This window comes from Cynocephalus volans, chromosome 16 (assembly GCF_027409185.1).
Source record: "Cynocephalus volans isolate mCynVol1 chromosome 16, mCynVol1.pri, whole genome shotgun sequence".
Classification (NCBI taxonomy): Eukaryota; Metazoa; Chordata; class Mammalia; order Dermoptera; family Cynocephalidae; genus Cynocephalus; species Cynocephalus volans.
Genome location: NC_084475.1, coordinates 35,202,216 through 35,223,275, shown reverse-complemented (window position 1 = coordinate 35,223,275; position 21,060 = coordinate 35,202,216). Strand labels below are relative to the sequence as shown.

Below are 21,060 nucleotides of genomic sequence, written 5' to 3'. Positions count from 1 at the left end.
CAGAAAGGTTGAAATGCAGCCTTAGCTAGGGATTGCTTATCAAGTAGCCCCTTCCAGAAATCAAACCAATTTGTAAAACTCGGGAGGACTGGCTACATAATTTGGGGTCCCTTTTTTAAAAAATGACTTTCACAATGGTGACAGCAGAGCGTTAAGCCAAGAGTGGGGCCCTGTGTGACAGGTGATATACCCATGAAACTGGCCCTGGTAAAGCTCTTTGTTCATAGCTAAAAGTAGGCTTGTGATCACAAATGCAAATCCAAAACGTGAAACATACTGTTGCCATCAAGCACCTGGAGTTTCTAATTCATTGATCAAACTTTTGTTTCCAATCGGGAGTCTGCATGTATTATCAATGCAATAAAGTTACTAAAAAATCTTCCCATGACTAATTTTTCTTTTGCTTACAAAGCAACCAAATTGTTTGTTAGGGTCCTGGGTACCTGAGTGACATGCTTATTCAGGCATTCATTGAACAACTATTTACTGCACATCTGTTAGATGCCAGGAATTCTTAACTCAGGAGCAATAACTGAACAGAAGTGAGCTGTCTAGTCTGGTGGCTAGAGGGGGAGACAGACAAGCACTGTCACACAGGCTAATCCAATTCTAAGTGGCACTTCAGGAAAGCACAGGGTGTTAGGAGAGCATGTGACTTGGGGACCTAACCTGGTTTAGGGAGTGTGTTTAAAATTAGGCCTGAAAAACGAGTAGGAAGTAGCCGCGTGAATTAGGGGACGAACTTTGAGGTTAAAAGGGTTGAGGCCAATGCAGAAATGTGTCTGGGGATGAGGCCTCTCGGGTCATTTTCAGGATGTGACCCTTGAATGTAGAGGTTAGTGGGAACCCATTGAAGGGTTTTAAGTGGGAGATGAGATGATTAGATCTGAGTTTTTAAAATGATCGCGGTTGCTGCTGTGTGCAGAGTGGTTTGGAGGGGTAGGTCCTGCTGGTACATAATGATGCCTTCATGTAAACTGTAAGAAGGCTTCCCCTCTGGGTGGACCAATTAGAAAATGTGTGCTACTTTGTCCCTGCTGGACCCCAAGGTGAAAGGCTTCAACCTCTTCAGCCAGTCATTTTGTGCCAGCACAGCCTGTGCAACTATGAGGCCACCCTGGGGAGGAGAGCATGTGTGTGAACAAACAGTGCCAAGGATTTGCAGCCACCTAGGGACTGTGTAGTGCTGGAATAGACCTGAGTAGCAGGGAGAGATTGAGAGATGGAATGAGATCGAATTTGTAGTTAAAATCAGTAAGAAGGTGGTGATTATTTGGATATGGTTGATGGAGAGGGAGGTAATGAGGATGATTCAAAAGTTTCTGGCATAAACAACTCGGTGGGATGGGCAGACACCGGACGAGGAGCGGGTTGGCATGAAGTGGGGGTGGGAGGATAATTCCATTTTGAATATGCTTTGCTTGTGAGACATCCAAGTGGAGATGAGGAGGAGGCACCTGGAACTCAGGAAAGAGATCTGGGGTGGAAGTACATGTTTGGGAGCTGTTGCATATAAATAATCATTGCATAATAAAGACCATCTAAAGAGGGGTGTAGAGAGAAGAGAAAGGCGCTTCGACCCACAGTTTGTTGTGTTTGGTAAAAGAGGAGAAGCCCATTAAGGCAACCAAGGAGAAGCCAAATATATATGCAGGGCAGGGAGGAAATGTGCGGTCTGCACTTTTCTTACTTGTTTTGTGTTTTTCACATTGAGATGGGAGAAACTTAAACACGTTCTAGTGGCGATGGCAAGTTTCTGGTAGAGAGGGAGAAACTAAAGATGCGGGATGTGGAATGATAGGAGCAGGTTTCAGAGAAGACACAGGTGGAGGGATTGGTGTTTCATGGGAGGTGGCGGGGAGAGGATAGATAAAGACACCTTAGATGTGGGGATCAGAATTATAAGGACTTCTCTTTTTCTCTGAAGGAGGAGGCAAAACCATTGGGTGAGTTTGCTGAGTTTGTGTGTCAAGTCAGATATTTCTTCGAGCAGTATCGAGCGTTTGCTAGTGCCAGTCTTCATGGTAGGCTCCGTGGTAAGTATTGTGAATGACGCTGAGTACCATTAAGCCTGACCTGTACACCTGAAATAGCCTCTCTCTACCTTTTCTACAGATTGCTTTCTACCTTTGACCCATGCTTGATGAAGGGCAGGAATGCTCAGGTGAGAGCTCAGTGTTCTGACGGACATCAAAGCCACTAGGGTGGGGCTCCTGGAGGGGGAGGGCCCATTCAAGCCCCCTCTTCATCATGCAGGGACATGTTCAGGGTAATGGTTCTCAAGGCTGGCTATACATTAGGAGCACCTGAGCAGCTTTCTAAAATCCTGCTTTAAAATATTAGTCAAACTCCAGACCAGTTCCATCATATCTCTGATAGGGGACTCAGTTATTGTTTGAAAGAGAGCTCCCCTGTGGTCCTACTGTAAAGCCAAGGTTGACAGCCACCCACCTAGAGGGTGGTCCAGAGTGCAGTTAAAGCCCCTCTGCTGTACTGAACTTGTTGCCTGGAGCATACAGTATTTGTCAATTGTGTAGGATGGAAAATGAGGTTGAGACCATTGTAAGGCAATCACATTGGTATCCAAAGCAGGATGCAAATGGAAATCTTTTGGGGTGTTAATGGAAAATATAAGTATTTATGAAAGAAATCAAGTTGTATTAATTTTTAAAATCAGGGTTGCCAGCAGTCCTCCTTTGGTCTTTGTCCTGTGTGTTGAATGTGGTTTCCTAAGGTGCTGAAGGAGGCGAGATTCCTTGCCCAGGTGTGGACCTGCTCCCCTGGCTGTTAAGAGTATTGTGAGGTATTGCAAATAATGGGCTACACGTAACACTGAGTTGTTTGATTTTATAAACAAAAAGGTTTTAAATCAGAGCATCTCTCAACCAGTACCTAGACTTAGGCCTGAACGGGTTACAGGTGTTCTGAAATATTGCCTCTCCTTTCAGAAATTCAAATTGGATGTATGTCGTGGCATGAGAAAGACTCACTGCTTTAAATTGTAGAAGCTCTGCAGTCCTTTGTAATGCTCTGGGAGCGAGCTTGACCATCTTTTGCACCATTCAGGGCATCCCTGGTTCTTTCGTTGCCCCAGACCTAAGAGTGGTTGAGTTTACAGGTGTCTGCATCTTTCTTTAACAAAAAGACAGGGTTTCAAATTTGCTGCCCTTTTCCAGTTTTGCTGTGCCTATCAGAAGCCACAGATACTTTGGAGAGAAGGGACAATCCAAGGTAAAAGTGAGTCTTACAATGAGAGGGAAAGTGATTATGTTTCAAAGAAATTTCTGCTACTGAGAGGCATTTGGGCAATGACTGTTTGGAAGTGTTTTCATTGTAATTTGAGCATGTTGCCAAAAACTATTGTACAGTCATGACTTATTAAAACTCCCAAAGGAAATAAAAAACATTAGAAACTTGGAAAGAGAATTGTTTTTAAAATCTTTTAAATGAGGAGTACCAATGATTTTTGAATCCATTTGTTAAATTTGTACAATACCTGCTGGCTGATTTGCAAGGATAATTCATTGAAACTTACCAGCTGAATTTCACTAAGAAGCTTTGTATGATTGGTGGGTATATTGAAAACTAAGTGTCAAGATTTAGGTAGCAGAGCCAAGACGGCACTACTGTAATTAAGTTAGTAGGTATTATTTCATCTTTCCTCCATCCTTTGTATTATAATGCACATAATTTATTAGTACAGTAGTACATACAAATAATTTTTAAAGCACAATGCTTTTACTCTTAGGGTTTGTACTAAAAAATTTTGCAAACATTTAAAACTTTGAGTCAAAGTCACATATGTTTGCACATACATTTGACTCAAAGTCAAATATACATGTAATTATATATGTATACAATGTATATAATGTAAATGTATACATATATTTATAAATAAGATAATTTGAGAACTTGCTTCACTAGTAAACTTTAATTTAAAGCTGCCTCTTCCCCATGATATACGCCTGTAGTTCATCTAGTGGCAATTAAAATTACTACTAGAGTGAAATTAGTGCTCAAACTCTCAAAAATAATGAATACAGTATATGTCTTGTTTCTCTTGAAATGTGTACATTTTATCATTCCACAATGTATACATACAGCAAAACATCACATTGTAAAAGTATATACAATTATTTCTCAATTAAAAATAAAAAAAAAAAGAAACGAAATTTCCTTTAAACAAGACACTTTAAACATGGAATTTCCAGAAATCTTGTGGTCAGTGCCCTGCTCCAGAGCAGGGAAGGTAAGTGCTTTAAGTCATTTAAACATTATTGGTATGGTTTCTTACTTTCATCCACAGGCTGCCTCACTGCCATTGTCCTCAAAGCTTTTGTTGTGAACCAGCCTAAGCCAGTTTGGTTCTTTTTGGTAAAGAGAGACTGGTAAGGGCCATAGTTCTCTTCTGGGCAGCTGTACCAGCAGGTAAATGTTAAATAGCAAGTCTCAGATCAACTCAGCCCTATCTGGGGGCTCTGACTGTACCTCCCATGAAAAAAGTTCACTGAAGCTATATCACACATGTATCAACATTCTAGCAGCCGGATTCAGCTGACCTTCAAGTCGGAGTCAGGTATTCAAGAATTTTCTGGAATCAGCAGCTGGACATAGAAATGTGCCTAGGGCATCATCCCAGGCTATGAGGCTTGCTAGGGTTGTTTGTCCTTTAGATGTAAGTGCAGGACTTACCTCTAAAATATCTCAAATCCATCCACATAGATGCAGCACCGTGATCGCATCATCACTGTTTACATATTTCTCACATCTGTTAGCTAACAAAGAGGATCCAGTTCTAACACTCCTCTGCTAATTAGCAAAACCTCTGGTTTACAGTTTAAAAGCCTAAAATGAAACTTGAAGCACTGGCAGTAGCTGCTACTAGAGCTTGGCCATCCCAGAAATGTGTTCTTGTCTGGGGTACTTAAACTTCAAACCCCCAGAGTGTAGGAGAAAACCCACACATGTATGTATCTTACTGGCTATGCCAAACACATGTATATCTTTCTGGCTACGCTGAAGTATTTTTAAAGTAAATTATGGATAACCTAACAATGTTGTGTTGATTACCTTTTATCAGAGAACTTGTGAGATCTCTGAAAATATGAGGCATGGCTATAAAAATACAGGATTTTAAAAAACATATACAAGTGGAAATGAGTGCCTTTAAAGTAATTGCCTCGTTTGGTATCCACAGACATTTCTGACCATTTTTAGGAATGTCCTCTATACTAAATTGGACCTACTAGGAAAGGGACCATTTTTGATGATGCATGTGGTTTGGGAACCTGTCAGAAGTCAGTGTTACAGGATACACTGATCATGCTCAGGAATAGCATTTTGGGTCAAAAATAAAGTGTAAATGTTTTAAGACTAGATTTCTTTTTTGGCTCATCCAGAGATATTTGTTGTTATAAAGTCTGATGTGTTTTGAGAGAGAGAATGGAAAAAGAGAAGCGACGTTTAACCGTCACCACAAAGGAATGTCAGATTTCTCATCTGGGGTTCTGTGAGTGCCCTCCCCCCCACCCCAACCAACTTTCCCACCCCCTAAAAAGTAGAACTGAGTTGAGGCAGTGCACTAGAGTGTGAAAGGACACATACCAACAAGGGTAAAGTTTTAGGCTCTGGTTAACCTCAGCCTTCCACTTGATCCTTACAAAAGCCACTTAAATGCCCCTAGGCCTCAGCATTCTTGTGAGTTAAAGAAGAGGGTGGAATTTGGGACTACATGGACTTTTTTCTTATGGACTGGTAATATGCTATTCTAAGAAGTTTTCTTGGTCAAATAAGTTTGAGATATACTGACTACTGTGTTTATGTCTTTAAATATTTACAGTGGGTGTTACTGTCTTAAGGGCAAAGAAAGAAGAAGCCCAGCAGTACAGAATCTTTTCTGTCTTTATGCCTAACATTTCTCTTAATTTATTGGACCACAGAATCCATCTACACCGGGGAGACCTACTGACTGCTCCTAGAGCTGGTGTTTCTAGCAGGACTAGATGCTCTCTAAAGTTCCTTTCCCTTCTACAATGGATACATTGTTCCAAAAATAGTTTTTAACTGTGTTGACCAAGCCTATCATTTCCCCCAGAAGGCTCAGCAAATAACCATTGTGTGAATTCCTTGAGAGCAGGGAGTAGGCATTGTCTATATATTTTTCTCCCCAGAACCTAGGAATCTTTTGTGTAGTAGATGCTCAGTGTGGAATTAAATTGAGTGTATTGAAGTATTTCTTAGTAAACTTGAAATATGGTTTCTCATTTTTGGGGTCTGAAAATATTGCCTTTTGATGTGGATTACAGATTTGAGCAAAGGTCAGACGAGAAAATATATACAATAAATTGCTAATGCTTATTAAGGGCTCATTATTTCTTATAGTGAGAACATGTTACAGGCTGCGTCACTTATTCTTTTATAATAACTCTAAGGTATGTATGATCATTTTCCCAGTTAATTGTTTTAAATTTATTATTATTTTCTTAACCAAAGAAGAAGCTGAGGCTTGGAGACTTTAAGGGTTTACTGAGGTTTGAGTCGGTGAATGATGGTTGCCAGCTTTCCTGCTGGGGCAGTCTGGCTGCAGAGTTGAAATCATTGCTACTACACTCTCTTGCCTCTCACATGTAAACAATCTCAAGATAGTCAGCTACTAGTAATCAAGGAAATAACAAAAGGAAACCTTAATGATACACCATTTAACAGTTGCCATATTAACAAAAATAATTATACATTTTATGAGTGTATAGTACATAATTAAAATAATTATATAGTAAATGTAGAGAAAATGGTTCTCAGATATTACTGGGGACAGAATGAGTTAAGTATGCTCTGTGTGGAAGGCAATCAAGAGGTGTAGAAATTTATACGTTTTGACCTAAAAACTCCACTCCTCGGAATTCCTGGGAAATCCCTTAAAAGCCGAGAGAGAAAAAAGCTATGAGTATACAGAAATATTTACAGCTCATGTTATTAACAGTATAATTTGGAAATACACTTAATATCCAACCATAAGAAACACAAGCTAATTGCAGCAAAAACAACGAAGTTTCTTTGACGTCCAGTAAATGAAAACAGAACAGAAAAGTGAGTCCCTACTGCTATCGTATCTGAACAAAAATATGTCTGTAGTGTGTATGGACAAGTACCAGAAGGTATCGTGAACAGTGAACTCAGGTGATGTGTAAGTGAAGTTGGATTTTAAGTGGCTTTTTTGTTTTTGAGAAATTATCTTTAATACTTTGCAAAAACAAAAAAACTGGAGCTTATTTTAGAGGATTGGTCCCATTTGTCTCAGTTTGCAATTAAGGGGTTGGCCCGTTAGCTCACTTGGGAGAGCATGGTGCTGATAACACCAAGGTCATAGTTCAGATTCCCATACTGGCCAGCTCCCCCCCCCCCCAAAAAAAAATTACTGAAGTAAAAATTTAAAAATATAAGCATTACCAAAGTGTTTGAATAAATACCCTCCTCCCCAAAAGAAAAAATGCTCACTGAATAATTTTGGGTGTATGCCTCTCATATATTTTTAGTGCACATTTACAGTGTGTTTATTTGGAGGCTTGCTTTTTAATGGGCTTATTTTGTACACAATGAGGTGCAACTCATCTCTGAATCTGATTTGATCTCACAAACCTCTTTTCATGAAATTATGTTGAGAATTACTTCATTCTTTGCTTTAGCAATAATTTCAAATTCAGCAACTATACCTAAACATAATTTAGATAAAATGAAAATGGTGGAGCTGGTTTACCACCCAGGTTTATGATGCTGTTTAAAGGGCACATTTGGAGCTCAGATCACAAATAGGTCTTGAGGGTTGAAGAGGTTGCTTTGAGACGTCTTAGGGCTGAAGCTTTCAGGAGGAGAGTTTGTAATATTCATACCCATACGGAGATTTGGGTGTTTCTAGGTTCCTTGAAAGGGTAGGATGCAGGACAAGGTATAATTAGAGGCTGTTACTAACTGGATCCAGTGTTGCTCATGGCCAGAAAGAGAGACTGTGCTCTGTTCTCTCTGCTCTGTGTAGAGTCAGCTCTGGATTGAGCCCTGGCCTCACCTATTACTGTTGGTAAACTGAAGCAAATGACCATATGCAAAGCAGCTAAAGCCTCAGTTTTCCTAGTGGTTAAGTGAGAATAAAAATAGCTACTTACCAGGTGGCTGGGAGAATAAAATGAAAACATTGTTAAATGGTTGGCCAAGTACTCAACTTTTAATAGTAACACTTTCCTCAAATCTGAGATAACTTTGTGAAAGCATCATCCACTTAATGGATCTTCGAAGGATGTTAAAAAAAAAATAACATCTCAGTAGTGAACACATTTTATGTCACTGCATCAAATGCATTTCACTTTCAAAAAAATGCCAATGTGAGAAAAAGTTCTCAGACTTTAGGAAATACAGTATTAGTATTTTTTTTTGCAACAGGACTTCCCTGTTTGCACCTTTCCTGACACACAGCCCAGTTGGCCCAGTAAGCAGTCAGCCTCCCCTGACCCCCTTCTGCTAAGAAACAGTGAAGTGCTTTATCACTCAGGAATTGGGGACCCCTGACCGAATCCAACCACTCCTTTGCACAGGTGGGGAGATCAAAAAGTCCAGAAAGGTTAAGATCAGTCCCAAAGACAGGATTCTCATCCAGGATTCTCACCCAGTATGAAACCAGTCGTTTTGGGTTTCTTTAAGAACTGACACTGTGTGCTTTGAATTTGTGTTATACTCCCCAACACACTGTGATTTGGAACAAGTAAGTGCCATACTTTTGTTTCCTTTCCTGGAAAACACTATGAGCTAGAAGGCGCATTGAACAAAAAGCAACATGCTGCCCTACATTTTTTGGGCAGGAGGGAATGGATCTTGAAATATTTGGCCTTTTCTTGGTTTTGTTTTGTTCCCTCTCTTTCTTTCTTTCTCTGTCTGTCTTTCTCTTCCGTGCTTTCATTCTTTCCAACTGAATAATCCTGGGCTAGGCCCAGGGAACAGTGTGAGTAGAGAGGGGAAGGAAGGAAGCCTGACCCTAGATGCAGGCCACTAAGAGCTCACCATGTGTGGTAGGTTCACAGAGACAGGGTTGCGTGGGTTTCAGTGCCGAAATGAGAGACGCCAATGATAACTCCTGGTTTTTGAGCATCTCCTGAGAATCAGCCCCTGTGCTTGGTGCTTGATAGGTTATTTAATGATCACCCACCAAATGAGATGGTATTAATCTCCATTTTTCAGATGAGGAGACTGAGGCTCAGAGAGTTTAAGCAACTTGCTGAAAAAACTTGCTGAAACCACATGTTGGGAAGTGGTATAGTCAGGATTTATACTCACATCTGTTTGAATTCACACTTTTGCTTTTCTCTGTGCCCTCCAAAAGTGCATGATGTTGGACTTCAAAGAAGGGAAACTGTTGTGGTTGGGGAAATGGAAGGGGTTCAACTGGGTTTTGAACATGTTAGAGGAAATCAGGCAAGTAGAGCCCTTCTCGTCCATGCTGCTGCTTAGCCTTACATTTTGTTGTTTGGAATGAGAATACCTTGACAGTCACATTTATTTAGCAAACTGAAAATCCAGAATTTGGGGATTACCTCTAAAATCAAGAATGCATCTAGAGTTTTGGAGTTAGAATTTCTGGGATCTAGCCTTCTCTGTGGGCTGAAGTATTTAAAATTGGGATTGTTCAGAAAACCCCAGAACCTGTGGCCGGCTCGCTAAACAGAGTGGGTCGATTTCATCCAGTTCGGCAACCTCAGGGCCAAAATATAGGGCCACTGTAACGTCTTTCCTAAAGAATTATTCTTCACACGTGGCCCAACCTAACGTGTAACCTCTGGGCCCTAGTTTTTTCATCTTGAAAATTAAGAGTGGACAAAATGAACTTTAAAGTAACTTTCCAATCTAAAATTTTGTTTTCATAAAACTGGTGTTATAATCAGTGTTATAAACCTCCTAGTTTTAGAAGAAAAAGAAAAAAAAAGTGTATTACTCTTCGGCCTGGAATTTTGAAGCAGGCAATGAGGTCTTTTATACTTTTTTTTGGCCTGCAGTGATAATGAGGTTGAAGATTTCTTTTAAAAAATAAAATACTACTTGTTTTCTATGTGTGTGTACATAAATAGGTGTATTTCTGTTCAGGCCTTTCAAAATCAGCCATGGCAAATGAACTCTCCTGCCTAAGAGGGCAAGTTCTTCCCATGTAAAAGTTAGTTTAGCTGTTACTCACACTTTAAGCAAATTGGGGTAACAGTCAATCCTCACAGGCCTTTGAGAGGGAATCAGGCAGATGAGGTTTGTTCTTATCTCTAAATTTTCATGACACTAAACTCAAAATGTCCTTCCTCCCCCACAACCCCCCCCCCACAAGATAAGCTGGGGCATACCTACCTGTATGTGCCCTCCTAATATATTTCCTTCCATGTCTGTCTTCTCTTAAATTGATTTAACAAGCCTCTTCTGAGTAACATTCTTCATCTAACTGTACTCACCTGCTCTGCAGGCTTGTGTAGTCAAGTTGTAAGCTAGCTGCATCTTTCTTTAAAAATCATAACAAGGTTTAAAAACAACCCTGGAGATTAAAACTGTGTCACTGAGGGAGTCCGAGGAAATTCAGTGGCATTAAGTACATTCACAGCATTGTGTAACCGCCCCACACTCCATTTCTAGAACTTTTCATCATCCCAAACGTAAACTCTTGTACCCATCAAACAGTAAATCCTTATTCTCCTCTTCCGCAGCCCCGGGAAAGCACCACCATTCTACTCTCTGCCTCTATAAATTTGGCTACTCTAGGTACCTCCTGCAAGTGGGATCATACAGCATCTGTCCTTTTGTGTCTGGCTTATTTCAGTTAGCGTGATGCCTTCAGGGCCCATTCACATTACAGCATAAGTCGGGATTATGTTCCTTTTTAAGGCTCAGTACTCTTCCATTGTGCATTTTATCATGTGCTCTTCCTTACTATTAACTAATGTCTTCTGATACCTAAGTATAATCACAGGCATTCCTTTGGCTTTCACGGGAGTGTACAAAGTTTGTATGGGTAGAGCCATATCTATATCTAGCAGCGATTTTAAGTTTAAATAGAAGGTGGATGAAGGATATTGAGGTTGAGAAAGCACTGGAATTAACAGTAGAGAGATGAGTGGGACTTTTTTAAGCTGTGGAAAACAAATATTAAGTCTCGAGGGCACGCAATTGTAGAATCCTTGGGAATTGAGCAGAGAAGACAGGAAAAAGTGATGCCCGGGAAGGAGCGGCCTCAGCATGTCCATTCCACTGTGACGTCTGGTCCTGTGGATGTCCCTGTTTCATCCTCCTCCCCTTTTCTTCTTGGATTCCTTTGTCATCTTCAGATTTTTGGTAAAAGGACTAACCCAGGCCAGTTACCAGGTTTCCTCTCACCCTTTCAAGCTATCACTTGGTGCTGAAAGAGAGCTCCAGGTGAAGAGCATTGGCCTTTAGCTTCATGTGTGTGTGTGTGCGCGTGCATGTATGTGCGTGTGTAAGTGAAAGGAAAGGAATGGAAGGCATTCAGAGGACAAACAAACCAAGCCTTGTCTCTGTGGTCTCTGCATGTTTATTGTTTGCAGAGGAAATTTCCAGAGCAGTGTCTTAGAGGTTCTTCCCAATTTCCTTCCTTTTAGGGGACGCTTTTAGCATTTCCATAGTTACTGGGAAAACCTCATTTTACAGATAACGGGCCATCCCAAGGGGAGGGTAGAGCTGGCCCTGGAGCCAGGCCACCGCTGCCTCTGCTTCTGTGCAGAACTTTTCTGCAGTCAACTTCTCAGATGGGCTCTTTCTCATGAGTGATCATTTTAATCGTGTGTGTGTGTGTGTGTGTGTGTGAAAGTGACCCCTATTTATCATCACGCTTTTGATTTCTTCTTTTTTGCAGCTGGCTGGTATAGGGATCCGAACCCACGACTTTGGTGTTACCAGCACCATGCTCTCCCAGATGGACCTGGCTAGCCCACTCTTCTCATTTCCTTAGTGAAATTTTGCCCTTTGTTTCCACAGATGTGCTTAGAAACCTATTCATTATTGTGCTTCACTATATTGAGAAACAGACTTAGTGTCATAATAGAGTGGGAAGTAGATCTTTAGGGTTACAGAACATGAGTGGCAAACAGCTATTATCTCTTGCTCACCTTCCTCTTTTTAAAACTGCTTTTATTGTACATCACAATCTCTTCTTCCTTTCGGGCTTCCTTTGCTTCAGGCTTCCAGTTTCTGAGCAAGCATAAAACGTAGGGAATGAATTTCTCTCTTATTTCCTAATATCAAAATCCTACCCGTTTTCAAGATTCATGTTGATTGTAATCAAGGAAGCCTTCTTGGATCCTTTCTTTTCCTCTTGATGAACTTACAGTTTTCTACCTCCTGGCACAGACTGGAGGTACATTTCATCTTTCCTGCAAAGTCTGTAGGTAGAAAGGGTAGGTTTCAGTTCCTTCCTTAGGCTGTCAACTGCTCATGTCCCTGTTGTGCCTTTGAGGTAGATAGTGATGGAAAAGAGAGGAATGACTATTACAGGTTGAGTATCCCTAATCCACAAATCCAAAATCTGAAATACTCCAAAATCTGAAACTTTTTGAGCACCAGCATGATGCTTAAAATAAATGCTCTTTGGGGCATTTTGGACTTTGGATTTTTGGATCAGGGATGCTCAGCTGGTATGTAATCTGTAAATATTCCAAAATCTGGAAAAATCTGAAATCCTAAGCACTTCTGGTCCCAAGCATTTTGAATAAGGGATACTCAACCTGGTTTTCTATTAATCAATGAAATGCAAGAGTCAGTTATTTAAGGTACATTTTGAAACCAAATTAGTATAATGAAATGAAAAAAATTCTGTAGGACTTTTTATGCCATTAATTTAGGCATGGAGAACCAAACATTTTTTCTTCTGTAGGTGACTACATAGATGAAACCTAATTTTACTTAATTTCATCTAACTTAAAATAAGGAAGAGGGCATTGAAAATTTTATTAATTATATTTATTATATATTTAAATATAAAAATTATAAAATATGCTTTAATGTGGAATTAAACAGTGAATGGAATTGTAAAAAAAAAAAAAAAGGAATGGAGAAAAGGAAATTTCAATGCCTATTCCACTTATTATGGCTTTAGAATATTGATATGTGTCAGTTGTATTTAAAAACCGATTAACCGTCTTTATAGCTCTTAATTGTATGAGTACTTTTAAGACTTTAAAAAATGTAGTCCTTATTTTAATCAATGCTATAAATGTACATTGCTTTAAAAAGCATATATGTCCACAAAAGTGCCAAGAACTATGAAGGGTCTGAGATTTTATCCTACTTGAAAGCTAACAAATCTGCGGTAATTTTCATGGTCCTAGCAGAAAACATAAGATGCCTGGACCAGAGATGAAGGACAGTTTATTATCTATAGTAATAGCAATAGCAGAGGATCAGTATTTTTCATGTAGGTTTCTTGGGCCCTAATTCCCACAGGGCAGTATGAAGACTGCCAGGTGATAACTGTACAAACAGTGGATTACATTGTGAAAAAGGAACCCTGAGCTTTAGGGAACCTGAATTTTCTATTGTTGGGCAATAAGCATGCTCATCTTTGCTCCAGGTGACGTTACCTTATTATTGCATCAGTAAGAAGGCTTGTCCTTTGCCAGAGAGAAACACCATCTCTATCTTTCAAGGCTGTTTACTATACAGATAGCCTCTGGAACAAAAGGACAATTAGTGCCTCCCTGACAAGATTTGCAGAAATGCAAGGGGGACCCATGGAGAATTGTCTCCCGACAAAGAGACGCAGTTATGAAAAATAGCATTTTTCTCCCAGAACTTCCTACTCCCTAGAATCCCATTGTCCAATAGAAATAGAGTGTAAGCCACTTTGTACTAGAAGCATTAGAAAAGCAAAAAGAAACAGGTAAAATTAATTTTACTATTATCTTTAACCCAGGGTATAAAAAAATTATCATTTTAATATGTAAGCAATATAAAAAGTAATTAATGAGGTATTAGAATGATGCATGTCTCCAATACATATATTACAATATTATAGTGGTATCTTACACAGTGCAACTGTTAAAGTAGTCCTACCAGAACAATAAAGTTGTATTTAATGGAAAGACATTTTACACTGCTTTTATTTTTATAATTTATTTTTAATTGAGGAAATAAAATTTTTATTTTATTTTAATTAGTCAGACTAGCCACATTTCAAGTGCTCAATAGTCACATGTGAATAGTGGCTACTGTGCCAGACAGCATAGCCCTAGAGGTCACCATTTTCAACTTTTTACAGATTTCTTTGAGTGTGTATTACATATCTCTAAATAACATGCTTATACTCTTTCTAGATTATTCAGTTTTAAGTTCTCTTTACTGTTAAGGAGAATTTAATTCTCTTCTACCTCTAAGTCCCCCTCCCCACACCACTTACACCCACTTCCCAACCCTGTCGGCCCCCCTCCCACCCCACCATCCATCAACAGTTCTGAAAACTTTTTGGTTTTGGCAACCTTTATGCTCTTAAAAATTATTGAGGGTCACAAAGAGCTTTTCTTTATGTGGGATATATCTGTCAGTATTATCCTATTAGAAATTAAAACTGAGAAAAATTTAAATATTATTTCTGTGAAAATAGCAATGATAATAAGCCCTTTACATAATAACGTAAGTAATTTTTTATGAAAATATTTTTACAAAAATTAGAAGAATGGCAGTGTTTTATATTTTTGCAAATTTCTTTTAATGTTTGGCTTAATAGACAACAGCTGGATTCTCATACTTCTGCCCCCATTCTGTTGAGAAATCACACATCATATAGCCTCTGGAAAACTGCACTGTATATAATAAAATGGGAGTGAAAAGGATAAATAATGTCCTAGTATTATTATGAAAATAGTTTTGAGACCCTCTGTATATTATCTCATTTTTTGTTAGACCACAATTCAATGTTTATGTTATTATGACCATGTATAAGCAGAACACAGCATACCGTGATTTCTTTTATTGTACTTTGTTTTCCCCAGAGTTAATGTCTTATTTTTATATTTTTTTGCTCACTATGTGCATTTTACTCGTTTAACTCTGAACTCTACCGAGCTGTCAGTGTCTTCCAAGTACATTCATTTATAGCAGGGGTTCTCTCAGTTTTGCCTCCTTAAAGAAATATCTTCTGGAGCCATTCACTTGCTTTAGTTAAGACTGGTTTCTTCCTAGGACCCTACACAGCCATCATCTGGGGATCTCTCTTCCCTGTAATCCTGGGATTTCTGTCGCCTCCCTTTTATACTGGGTCCTTTAATTTACTAGGCCCTCTGTCTTTTTCTTGATAGGCAGGATAGCACAAACTTGGGGACCAGATTGTGTGGGTTTGAATCCTAGCTCTTCAGCTTACTATGTGACCTTGGGAAAGCTCTTTACCTCTGTGTGTCTCAGTTTTCTCTTCTGGAAAATAGTACCTGCTGTGTAGGGTTCTCCTAAAGACTCTATGTGTTAATAAGGTAGGTCACTTAGAAGAGTTTCTGGAGCATATTAAACACTCCAAAATGGTGACGATGTTGTTGTTGCTACAGTTATTGGTTGACATCTTTTGGTGGCGTACTGCTTCCAGTAACCTGCTGAGAAAAGGCACATATGACTTTAAAGGTATTAAAATGCCTTTATTCTACATCACATTTAACCAATAGCCTAGCTAGTTCTTTAGAATTCTAGGTTGAAAATAATTTTCCTTCAGAATTTTGAAGGCATTGCTTTATTTTGCTCTAGCCTTCAGTAGAAGCTGTGCTGTAAATTGGATTGCATCAGGATTCAGCTTTCTGAGATCTCCAAGTCAGTTATCATTCACCCCTTCCATATTTCACATTTTTGATGCTGTGTCTTCTGTTATCGTCCTTGTGTTTGAGGGGTTTGGCCTCTTAAAAAAATCACTCATCATTTTATCTTAAACAGAATGCACTTTTAGATATCTCTAGTTCCCGCAAGTACAGCAAGTGGAAACAGAACTCTTCTCTAGCAGTCGAAAGGGAGAGAGGATAAATGTTAAATTTGTAGCTGAGGAACATGGGCTTCAGATGAGAGAGAATTTATTCATTCAACAAACACTGTGGGGTGATTCTGTGTGTCTGGCTCTAGGATGTGGGGCTCTGAAGAAGGGAGATATGGTTTTGGCTCTCCCTTTCTCCATCACAGCATGTGGCTTTAGTTGTAATATTTATGCAGAAAGCACCCTTTCTGAAGGGAGCACAGAAAATGTGCCCCAGGGCTGGTCCCTATTACCTAATGTTTGTTTCCTTGTCTGGAGCCCAAGAAAACTTGAGAGTGAATTCTGGGAGACAGTAGCCTAACTGTGAAGCTTTGTTTTTTAATCATGGTGCTAAGTTATAGGGGATCCCAAGAGCTTTTCTTGACCAGTTTGGAGGGCCAGCCACTGTTAGGGTCTCAGCAGATTGTTTCAACGTGAGACCTCAGAGAAGCTAAGCAGCTCACTGCAGTGAGTCACAGAGAGCAGTGAGGCATCAGACCCACCCTCCAAGCAGGGCAAGCCTGCGCGTGGGGGCAGCGACCAGGAACCCTGAGACAAGGCGAGGTCATGGAGGCACATGTGGCCAGAAAGAGCTCCACCCTGAATGGCAAGGCTTCTACCTTGCAGTCTTATCTGCTTCCTGCTCCTTCCCTTGGCCTGCTTTGGTGACATTTGGGCTGTCTCACTTAAGTCACAGTCCTCTGAGATACTTGCATGGCTTTGACATCAATCACAGTAGTTGGTATTTTGCTCCAGCCTCTGGGCCACAGACAATGTCCTTTGAGAGTTGGTGAAATTGAGCCCAGCAGAAGCATTCACTAGGACTGGAAGCCAGCTGCTCTACCATAGACCATACTTCCTGGGGCAGAAGAACAACAGATTGTGGACCCTGATTCATCCATCAGCTCTTTGTTAATGCACACCCCTACGGATGTACAGACCTGTGCATGCACTTGTGCGTGTATGGGCGTGTGTATCTTTTTAAGAAAGTGTTTCCAGTGCTTTAAAAAATGATACAATAGGAAGAGAGAATTAATTTTTATCTGTAGCCATTTTGTTTGGACTTAGACCAGTATTACTTAGGTGGAAATTGTACAGAAGAAAAAAGTTTGCCCTTTTGAATTTCCTTTATTACAGTTGACAGTTACGTGCATCAACAGTATCCTTAACAAAGGTTAGCAAGGGTAGCTAGTGCAAAGCCCCTCCCTATATTGCTACTTGTCAAGGTGTCTCAGATGTAATAGGAGTCTCGGATGTAATTAGAGGCTGAGCAAGAAAATCCTGATTGTTCTTAGAGGTAAGTAAAGTACATATGTGTGTGTATATTCACATAAATATGTTACGTAGATCTCCTTAAATTTTGTAAGATTATGCCATATTAATTTATAATAAGATATATATTCCTTTTTCCCTCCCAAATTCTTGCTTTGCCTTTCATTTTTTAATTAAAAAAGGAATTAAGGAAAATATAGCCTGAGCCACAGATAGCTTATTTCTTTAAACTTTTTGTTTTTAATTCTCTTCTCTGGATGGTGATATTTCTCTAAATTAACTTGCACTAGTAAGTATGTGATATTGGATGAATATCATTGTTTAGAATTTGGTTCATTCTGAAATAAAGAAGTGTATGTTAGTCATATGCAGGAGAGTTTAGTTTTGAGATGCCACCATACCTGTTATTATCTTTTTTTTTTTTTTTTTAATTTTATTTTGTCGATATACATTGTGGCTGATTATTGCTCCCCATCACCAAAACCTCCCTCCCTTCTCCCTCCCCCCCCCCCAACAGTGTCCTTTCTGTTTGCTTGTTGTATCAACTTCAAGTAATTGTGGTTGTTATATCTTCTTCCCCCCCCCCCCCCGGTTTTGTGTGTGTGTGTGTGTGTGTGTGTGTGTGTGTTTGTGTGAGAATTTATATATTAATTTTTAGCTCCCACCAATAAGTGAGAACATGTGGTATTTCTCTTTCTGTGCCTGACTTGTTTCACTTAATATAATTCTCTCAAGGTCCATCCATGTTGTTGCAAATGGCAGTATTTCATTCGTTTTTATAGCTGAGTAGTATTCCATTGTGTAGATGTACCACATTTTCCGTATCCACTCATCTGATGATGGGCATTTGGGCTGGTTCCAACTCTTGGCTATTGTAAAGAGTGCTGCGATAAACATTGGGAAACAGGTATACCTTCGACTTGATGATTTCCATTCCTCTGGGTATATTCCCAGCAGTGGGATAGCTGGGTCGTATGGTAGATCTATCTGCAATTGTTTGAGGAACCTCCATACCATTTTCCATAGAGGCTGCACCATTTTGCAGTCCCACCAACAGTGTATGAGAGTTCCTTTTTCTCCGCAACCTCGCCAGCATTTATTGTTCAGAGTCTTTTGGATTTTAGCCATCCTAACTGGGGTTAGATGGTATCTCAGTGTGGTTTTGATTTGCATTTCCCGAATGCTGAGTGATGTTGACCATTTTTTCATATGTCTGTTGGCCATTTGTATATCTTCCTTAGAGAAATGCCTACTTAGCTCTTTTGCCCATTTTTTAATTGGGTTGCTTGTTTTCTTCTTGTAAAGTTGTTTGAGTTCCTTATATATTCTGGATATTAATCCTTTGTCAGATGTATATTTTGCAAATATTTTCTCCCACTCTGTTGGTTGTCTTTTAAGTCTTTTAATTGTTTCTTTTGCTGTGCAGAAGCTTTTTAGTTTGATATAATCCCATTTGTTTATTTTTCCTTTGGTTGCCCCATACCTGTTATTTTCTACACTGTAGGCCTTCTCTAGTTGTTTGCTTATGCTAAGCTGAAATCTAGATCTGATAATCAGTGGTTTGGGGACTTTTCTTAAATGAATCTTCTCATCTGTTTATCACCATGAAAAAAATCCTGCACTATATTTTACCCTTTATCCTCACTTCATTCTTTTTATCTGATCCTTACCATTTTCAGCCATTGAAGACAAGAGCATTTGGTGGTGGAATAAGATTAGATAGAGGGCTTGAGCTTGCAGCAGCAGGGTAATTCAAAACACGTTCCCATGGCAAGTTATATGGTGCTGGGAAATGTACCCCTTTCCACACTTATTTTTCCCATTGCTCTGTGTTCAAATATAGTTTTATTGACTTTCACTTGATACATAGTGTTTAGTTTATTAAGACTCTGATACTCTTCAGAGCTAAGCGATTTTTCATCACTGCATGGTTCTCTGATTTCTTTGGAGTCCATAATTATCTCCCTATTTCCCTTCATTTGCTTTGTTTTCAAGGTAGTTATTACACACTCAGCCCGAAGTCTGCCAGTTGTTTAAATTGGCTTTCAATGTATTTATTTCCATCAGTTGTTCCAGCAGTTTTATCTTCTTGAAGACCTCGCTCTCTCCCAGGGCCTCTGGCCTGCTCCAGGCGGCTGTGGTTGTCTGTGGCTCGTTACACCACCTGGGATGTCCCTTTACCATAGTCCTGGGGGTTCCCTCTTCTTTCTTTTTGTATTAAATCCTCTTTCTGATTTTTATGTCTTCCCCTTTTTTGGTTAATACTTGAGTTTTGATAGAACTCACCCTCCAGTATCTTCCTGAGAAAGGTTGCATAAAGGTAACTATTTTGATGCCTCACCTGTCTTAAAATGTTTTTATTTGACCTTTACTTTGATTAGCAGTTCATCTGGTTATGAGAGTTCTCAGCTGGAATTCAGTTTTGTTCAGCACACCGAGGGCACTGCCCTGTTGTCGTCTGGTTTTTGTGAAGTGTGAGGACATTCTGCTTCTGAACTCTTTTCTTGTGGCTTAGATCTTTCCCCTCGCCGGAAGCCTACGCTATATTCTTTTTGCCACTGTCCTGACATTTCCTGATTAAAGAATACGTCTTGGTGTGGCTCCATTTCATCCATTGTGCTGGTACTCCAGGGGATTTTGCAATCTGGAAACCATTCCTTCACTTAGGGAAATTGTCTTGAATTATTTAATTGATGACTTTATTTTATTTATTTATTTATTTTTTCAATACTGTTTTCTTTTTCTAGAGCTTCTGTTACTCAGATCATGGATTTCCTAGTGTGGTTCTCTAAATTACTATTTTTTCGGTCTTATTATTTCATCCATCAGTTTGTCTATTTGCTTCACTCCCTGAGAATTTTTCTCAACTTTATCTTCCAATACTTCTATTGAGTTTTTCATTTTTGTTGTCTACTTCATTAATTTTCAAGGGCTTGTTTTTGTTTGGCAGGTGCTCTGTTTATGTGGTTTCCTTCATCTATCACTGTGAGTCAAACTACCACACAAAAAGTGACATGTGCCTTTGTCATTTTATTTTTTACTCACACATTCTGTGAGTCAAGAATTCAGTTAAAACGCAAGTGAGTAGGGGCTGGAGTCATCTGATGGCTTCTTCACTTCCATGCCTGACACCTGGGGCGAGATGCCTCAAAGACTGGGTTCAACTGGAACTGTTGGCGGGGGTACCTATATGTCGTCTTGTTATGTGGCTTCTTACAGCATGAAAGCTGGTCCTCAAAGGGAGCTTCTGAGCAAATTTTCTAAGACAACCAGATGGAAGCTACATGGTTTTATGTGACTTAGACTCGGTGGTCATAATGTCACTTCTGCCACACTATTAACATAATTATAAGGCTGCCCAAATTCAACAGGGAAGGAATTTAACTCCTTTTTTGATTGGGGAGTGGCAAGGCCATCTGCAGAAGAGCACATAGATTAGAAAGTATTGTTCAGGCTATCTTCAGAAAATGTAATCTGCCTCATTTATTTTGAATGAATGCAGTATCTTATCTCCCCAAGAATATTATTGATAGCTTTCTTCTCCCTGCACAGTCTGTTTCCTTTGAACATTTGGGGAACTCCCAGTGTAAACAGCAGATTGAAGTCTTTTTTTCTCTTGGCCTGGTTGGATTCCCTAGTAAATAAACTCCTGCCTCATCTTGACAGCCTAATTTCTGGGAGCTGATAAGGATAAGCAACCTGGAAACAGGGAAGGAGATCTCAGTGTTCCTTGTGCCTGGGTCATACTGTTTTCTGGATGGGAACCCTGCCTTCCTCCT

General features: G+C 39.6%; 1 protein-coding gene across 1 annotated transcript in view; it reads left to right on the top strand.

Annotated features, from left to right (window-relative positions):
• Window positions 1-1,971: 1,971 nt before the first annotated feature.
• Window positions 1,972-21,060, top strand: part of GCNT1 (glucosaminyl (N-acetyl) transferase 1) — a 28,605-nt gene continuing 9,516 nt past the window's right edge. The window contains exon 1 of the mRNA XM_063081211.1: window positions 1,972-2,036. The gene's annotated coding sequence lies outside the window, so the exon portion shown is untranslated. The remainder of the gene's footprint in view (window positions 2,037-21,060) is intronic.